A 4975-nucleotide genomic window follows, 5' to 3' on the forward strand; every position below is an offset into this window, starting at 1 on the left:
TTAAACCTCTAACCTTTTCCTCCATAATTCTCCAACTACCATTATTCAATTTAATATTCTGTGGCACAGTATTGGTCAGTGTGTATGTAGATGCGGCAGTGATGTCATCAGGTGCATGGCCATTGGGAAATAAGTGACCAAGATCCAGTTTGTCCTGGTCCCAGTAGTCTCCATCTACAGCCTGATATTCACCTGGTTCACACATCGAGCCATCTGAAGGGTAAAGCTATACGGAAGAGGTAATGAACAAAGAGAAAGAGATGTATAGTCATTAAAACTCTCAGAGAACTAAACGAAGTGAAACTATTATGACTAGAAAAGTAAAATCAGATCAATAATGAGGTTTCAATTATAACTGTAACAATCCACCATGAGAAACATTACCTGTGGCTCGATCATCCATGAAATATGTGGGGTTTTTCCATAAACCGCAGTAAATTTGTAAGCTGAGAAAAGAGGGATCTTCTTTATTCTGTCATACAGAGTTGCAAATCTGTATTCGTCCTGTGCTGAATGAATCAACAACTTCAGTCACAATGAACGGAAAACCCAACACCAGCAACACGGCGATGACGAACAGATGCATCTTTGGTGGCTCAGTTCCACAGAAACGTCTCAAACTCAAGCCTCAATGCACTTAATGTTTCCTTGTACGCGTTTATATAGTGTTGCAATAGAGACCACGCCTACACACACTCATTATTATGAACTCAACTCCCAACAAGTTTATAAGACGAAACTCAGACATCACACACAGGCAGTGGCGGCTTTGGGAAAATAATAAATAATTAAATGAATAAATAAATAAATGAATAAATGGGCACACCCAAATTATCAATGCACAACATTTTTAATTAAAGAACTATACAGGAACTTGAGTTCACAGTAACCATAAATATATCATGTTTAATGTAAAAAAGATTGCTATTACACAAAATCCCTGAATTAAAATTTAATCAGTGACTTTATATATGTGCCCCTCAATGATGTAAAAAATAAATAAAGTAGAATTGGAGTAAATTCCTATACACTACCAGTTGACTAGCCTACACACAAATTCAGATACAAAGAATTAGAAACATATCTGTTTTATATCAATATTCAAATCAATATTTTCAAACAATGTAAGTTTCATAAGACTGTATATGAAAAACTACTCGATCAAAAGAGTTAACACAACTACAAGCCAAGTATACTTTGAATACTTAATTATACTTTTAAGTATCTCGATCAAAAGATTGAGTACAAGTACAGGCCAAATATACTTGGACTTTTCTCTCAGTATAAGTCAAGTACACTTAATTGTAATTTAAAGTATATTTCTGAGAAGTATAAAAAATGTAGACTGAAGGTATACTTTCTTATTTTTAGTTTAAAAGAAGATTACTAATAGAACACTTGAATAAACTTCTTTTTCGTAAGGGTTAGGGATAAGGTTATAATGAGGTTAAGGGTCGGTTTAGGGTCAGGGGTCGGGTTAGGCACTTAGTTGGGATGGGTAATAATAAGGTTAGGGTAAGCGGCTAGAGATTGCATTGTGTCAGTGAATGTCCTCATAAAGATAGATGTACAAGGATAAGTGTGTGTTTGTGTGTGAGTGAGTGAGAGTGGGAGTGAGTGAGAGTGGGAGTGAGTGTGTGTGTGTGTGTGTGTGCGTGTGCGTGCGTGCGTGCATGCGTGCGTGTGCGTACGTGCGTGTGTGTGTGCGTGCGTGCGTGCCCATTTTTAACACGTCTTGACTGTTCAGTCTGACATTAATGACAACTGAGATCTTACAGTGTGACATGGATTACAGGGAGGATCATGTTCATACAGTCTGACAACAAGCAACAATCATAAAGGACTATTATAAATCGTACAGTGTGGACCCGGCTTTAGGCTTGAGGAGTAATGCTTTACCTTTCAAAAGAGCCCAAGATCATGCCTGTAGTCAAAAGGGAGTTCAAGAACTATCAGCATTTATATTTGAGTCTGTCATATTTGTGAATTTGTACAAAAAGGAAGGTACTTAAGAAAGGGGTAACAGGGCAGTTCTGGGAATTTCTCTTGATTTCTTTTAATGCTACATGGCCTGTCAGGGGGTCCCTGCAGGAGAGGTTGAGAACCACTGCATTAAAAGATTGTGATCTCGATTCAAACACCCACACAATCTTAGCAAGGCTCTTAGCGAACATTCAGATAGACATTTATAGACATAAAACAGCGTCACAAACAGTCTTTTCAACCACACAGCATCATTATTTCTGACTACAATCATTCAGATTATCACAGAAGTACTGGGATAACAGTTTATAGTTTGGATGCTAATGCGCACAGTTCATGATGCTTTTTTCCTGCTGGTGTCCGATAAGAGAGGAGGATTCAAATTAACCCAACGAACATTCTTATCTTATATATTTGAACTATTTAATTTGCATTTCTAGTGCCTTTAATCGTCTTCACACTTTGTTATTGTCTGAGGCCCAAAGATCTTCCAAAAAAACAATAAAAAAATTCTATTCCCATGCTAACAAATTTCTGTTCTCATAGCATTTTATCATAATTTTTTTTTAAAGGTTAGTATGATGTACCTGAAACATTCTTTCAACTTAATAATTTTTATTAACATCTCAAATATAATAAGAACGTTGATTTGCAACATTCCAAGTACATAAAATAGTCCAGTTTCCATAATCAAACACTTGCTGGTAACTATAGCAGAATCAAATGATAAGAAACAACAAGGACATAAACTACAACTGACTTCAGCCACAGCCTCAGATGAAATCAACTGAAGAGAAAAGAAGACATTAAATCTGTGAAGATCTCAGCAGAGGAGGATTAAACAACTCCACAAACAGCATTACCAGCATAGATGTGGTGGGCATAAGTAGGGGTAAGAGAATGTGTTTGGGGACGGGCAGTTAGCTTGAATATATTTAGGATTTCAGTACAGGTGGGGTTGAGATTCTAGTTAATAGAGTAGATCAGTTAAGGAGAAATCTCTCATGAAATCTTTTGGATTTGATTTTTTGAAACTCAAACAAGTTTTGTTGTGTCATTAATATATATATACGTATATACGTTACAAACCTTGTGTTACTGCAGCTTGAGTTTCAGCAGTATTATAACAATCAGTTTTTCAAAAAATCTAAAAAGATTTAACAAACTTAAGCATAAAAAACTATTCTACACACTCAACACTTGCACCCACACACACAACACATCCATGCACACTACTGACACTGACATTCACACCCCATTGTTGGTTCTGTTGTTTACATTTGTTTTTAGATACACAATAAACTTATGTTTTGCACCGTTTGCCTGTAGCATGGTCTCCTATCTCTTGTTATTGCCCTGAGTAATGCATAACAGTGGCAAACAGTGACGTGCAGAACACGTAACAAAAAAGACGTCATAAAACTTTCACTCTGGCTCCTCAGTGGACGTCTCTTCAACGTACGACTTTTGTGACAAAGAAGTTGAAAAGATGTCTTTTAGACCTCATTTTGCTTAGTGGGACCCTGCATGTGGGCCAGATCATCTTTCCACAAGTGCCAGATGTGGACCGGATCTGGGCCGAAACAATGTTGCTATGTGGGGAGATATTTCAATTTTGTAACACTGACTGCACAGAGCATCTGACTAAACAGTATATCTGAAGCACAATGTAAGCATTTGGGACGTTCTCTTTTTTCCTGCTGGTGTCCGATAAGAGAGGAGGATTCAAATGAACCCAACGAACATTCTTATCTTATATGTTTGAACTATTTAATTTGCACATAATAACACACACTTTATCCTATATAAAAAGCCAACTTTCCCATCTCTAGGTTTGAGATCACCATTGTCGTCTTGCAGTGAGTGACTGACGTTCTTCGTTTGCCATTACTCCTGAAAAATAATAAATTGCTAAAATTCTCAGGTTTATTTAGGGGTGAAGTAAAAGGTCAGGACATCAGTGTTCATAACAGGTTTAATTGAATATTTTACAAACAAATCTAAAAATTCATATTTGAGTAATTGTTTCTTGCTGTCTTTCAGCATCTGCGCTTCACTAGATCTACTGGATTGAGGGATTCGACTGAATCAAGATGCTGCTGATCATTGAAGCTCTTCTCCTCATTTCAGCTGCTGTAGGACAGGTGAGCTTGTGTTTGAGTATGAATATTACATGTATGAATACTGATGATTCACCGTTATGATTCCTGTCGCAGCAGGGTCACCGTGTTGCTACTGTTGAACCGATATTCCCATTGGATATGGCACTGAAATCTGTTGATGACCAATTTGAGGGCTGTACAGAGAAAATGGCAGAGCTGGTGGAGAAAACACTTCTAATGGAAGAACTCAAAAACTCAATTTTTTTTAAAAAGGCTTGGGAAAAAGGTATATGCAATGCCAAAGAACCGCAAGATGAGCTTAAAAAGGATCATTTAATCGCCATTTATATGTACTCAGATGAAATATATACTTATTTCAATATGGCTGGTCGTAATGATAAAGAAAAATACATAGACCAGACATACAATTGGTATTCATTTCACTTTTTGTTAACAGAAGCGATCCAGATTCTGAATAAACAAACAAAAAAAAAAAATGCTATTCAACTTTTCGTGGTGTAGAACGCAAATTTGATCAGAATGTTCTGAACACAGAGGTTCGTTTTGGCTCGTTTACATCCTCGTCTCTAAATAAGAATGTGGCGGAGATGTATTCAACTAAATCTTGTTTTGAAATCAAAACTTGTGAAGGTGCTAATCTGACCAAATATTCTAGGATTCCTGATGAGCAAGAGGTGCTGATTCCTCCGTATGAGAAATTTAAAGTCACTGCTGTCAAGACAAAAAAAAATCTGAAAGATCTCTGGTGTGAAACTGTGTACACTTTGGAAAGCTCTGGAAAAAAAAGTGACCTGAACTGTGCTCTATTCAAGAAACCAACCAACATCTTTAAGAAAATACTTCAGAAATGTTGTTGTTTTTCTGGATGA

General features: G+C 36.8%; 1 pseudogene across 1 annotated transcript; it reads left to right on the top strand.

The window, feature by feature from the left end:
- The first annotated feature begins 4076 nt into the window (after positions 1 to 4076).
- LOC309474579 (erythroblast NAD(P)(+)--arginine ADP-ribosyltransferase-like) lies at positions 4077 to 4975 on the top strand (annotated as a pseudogene). The gene is made up of 2 exons: positions 4077 to 4127; positions 4200 to 4975. The product of its transcript is annotated as an erythroblast NAD(P)(+)--arginine ADP-ribosyltransferase-like (transcript).

This window comes from Leuciscus leuciscus, assembly GCF_965113295.1.
Source record: "Leuciscus leuciscus genome assembly, chromosome: 1".
Lineage (NCBI taxonomy): Eukaryota > Metazoa > Chordata > Actinopteri > Cypriniformes > Leuciscidae > Leuciscus > Leuciscus leuciscus.